The sequence below is a fragment of the Bison bison genome, unplaced genomic scaffold (genome assembly GCF_000754665.1).
Source record: "Bison bison bison isolate TAMUID 2011002044 unplaced genomic scaffold, Bison_UMD1.0 scf7180017864485, whole genome shotgun sequence".
Lineage (NCBI taxonomy): Eukaryota > Metazoa > Chordata > Mammalia > Artiodactyla > Bovidae > Bison > Bison bison.
Genome location: NW_011495045.1, coordinates 7516592 through 7519153, shown reverse-complemented (window position 1 = coordinate 7519153; position 2562 = coordinate 7516592). Strand labels below are relative to the sequence as shown.

Genomic DNA, 2562 nt, shown 5'->3' with positions numbered 1-2562 from the left:
GGGTGGAAATACACAGCTAGTGTCACTTAAAATCCGTGACTACAAATCTCAAAAGAACACTTAACAGTCCTTCCACACTTTGCTAATATGATGACTTCACCTCTCTCCAAAATAACTACATCACACAGTCTTCTCTCTCCAAAAGCTGATGTTCTTTTCCTCCCCCACTAAAACAGGAGCTGTTAGGTAGCCATCTGTCATTTTCACACCGCCACATCTACCTGCTTTTGTGCACCCGTCGTCTTTCTTCTGTCTCTCCGTGTGGTCTGGACCCCACTTCATTATAATAGGACACCAGTTTAAGGATAACTGAAATACGCAGACTTTCTTAGAAGAAAGCTCAGTCCAAATAAAACTGAAAAATCACTAAAACTGCACACAATAAAAATGTGACTAAAATTAATGGAAATATTCAATCTCCTTGAAAAAGTTAGATGCACAAACTGACCTGGGAAAATTAGATTTGGTAGTAATAATCCACCCAAATAAAGGTCCAGTGCTATGTGTCATCAGCAACAAAAATCTTTTTTAAAGATTCCACATAAGTACAGTATTTCTCTGACTTACTTCACTTAGTAAAATACCCTCAAGGCCCATCCGTGTTGTTGAAAATGGCTGTAATAACCTTTAATGTTCATTAGAAAGAACCTCAGTGTCTTTACCGAGAAACAAATTTCAAGCCATTTGCTGCTTTGCATTTAAATAAACAGCTTGGCCATAGCCCTTTCAACCTAACAACAAGTAAAAAGCTATACATACTGAAAAATCTACAATCTTCTTGGATCCATAAAAAAGGGGAAGGACACGCAGCAAACTTCTGCCCCCAAGACTGGAGAGGCAGACAGCAAATACAGAGTCACGACTCTCCAGACCAGACAGCCCCTCGGGGAACAGCTGCAGGGCAGGAAAGCGGGGCTGTAACCGATGCACTGCTGGAGGCTCATGTGGGCAGCGCTGAGAATGAAAAACTTCAGGGGCCCAGTCAGAGGGCTCCCCCGCAGTATCGCGAGATTTGTTTCCATGCGCTCAAGCAGGTTCGCATAGAAAACGTTGGAGAAAAACCCTGTCCTGTTTCCAGCAGGATTGGGGAAAGGGGCCTAATTTGAAATATGTCAGCGCGTTCGCAACGAGGCCGGCCCTCAGGTTAAACAGAGTTAACCAGACCCCGACACCTTGGAGTGTTATTAGAACCTAACTCACCTGGCTGGGGAAGGAAATACTCCAGCCAGCCCCAGCCCACTCTAGCCATCCTCTCCCACGTAACTGAGAAACACTTGTGATGTTCACAGTCCAGAGGTACAACTTCACTGAGAGACTGAGCCCTAATCACAGGGCTATAGAATCCTTCCCCTACACCACATACCTCACCACCATATTACTAAAGGCCCAATACAGCATTTCCTTTTACCCAGTACATCATGTCTGGTTATCAGAAGAAAAAAATTACAAAACATACTAAAAGCAAACACCACCACCAATGCCTACATAGTATTCCAATAGAAGAAAGCATTGTATTCTACTTTTACAGGCTCTTATCTATGTTGTTTAAATTTTCCACCATCCTAAAATGATAAAAACTCGTGTGTATATATTTATAATTTGATATTTGTAATCAGATGGTAAATTTCCTTAGGATGCATTGCTAACAGTGATTTGCCAAATGTTTGAAAATAATAGATTATCACCTAGCTTAGTAAACAAATACTGTACAATATTACTTATACATGGTATCTAAAAAATACGACTAGTGAATGTAATTTAAAAAAAAACAGACTCATAGAAAACAAATGGGTGGTTACCAGTAAGGAGCGGGGAGGGAGGGGCAATATGTGCCTGCGTGCTTAGTCACTCAGTTGTTTCCTATTCACTGCGACCCCGAGGACTGGAGCCCGCCAGGCTCCTCTGTCCCCGGAATTCTCCAGGCAAGAACACTGGAGTGGGTTGCCATTTCCTTCTCCAGGGAATCTTCCCAACCCAGGGATCGAACCCAGGTCTCCCGCATTGTGGTCAGATTCTTTACTGTCTGAGCTATCAGGGAATCCCAGGGGCAATACAGGAGTAGAGAATTAAAAGGTATTAACTATTAGGTACAAAATAAGCTACAAAGATATATTGTACAGACAGAGGAATATAACAAATATTTTATCGTAACTATAAAATTTTTGAATCACTATATTGTATACTTTTATAATAAATTTTAAAAAATTTAGCCTCTGGCATAGGAGAGAAGAGCGTGGGCACCGTGGGGGAAGAGGAAAAAATAAGTCAATCTAGACAAAGATGCGACCAACCTAGACAGCATATTAAAAAGTAGAGACAATTACTTTGCCAACAAAGGTCCATCTAGTCAAAGCTATGGTTTTTCCTGTAGTCATGTATGGATGTGAGAGTTAGACTATAAAGAAAGCTGAGTGCTCACGAATTGAAGCTTTTGAACTGTGGTTTTGGAGAAAACTCTTGAGAGTCCCTTGGATTGCAAGGAGATCCAACCAGTCCATCCTAAAGGAGATCAGTCCTGGGTGTTCACTGGAAGGACTGAGGTTGAAGCTGAAACTCCAATAC

General features: G+C 41.6%; 1 pseudogene; it reads right to left on the bottom strand.

Moving 5' to 3' along the window:
* The window catches only part of LOC105005087, a 36057-nt pseudogene that overhangs the window by 11667 nt on the left and 21828 nt on the right, over positions 1-2562 (bottom strand).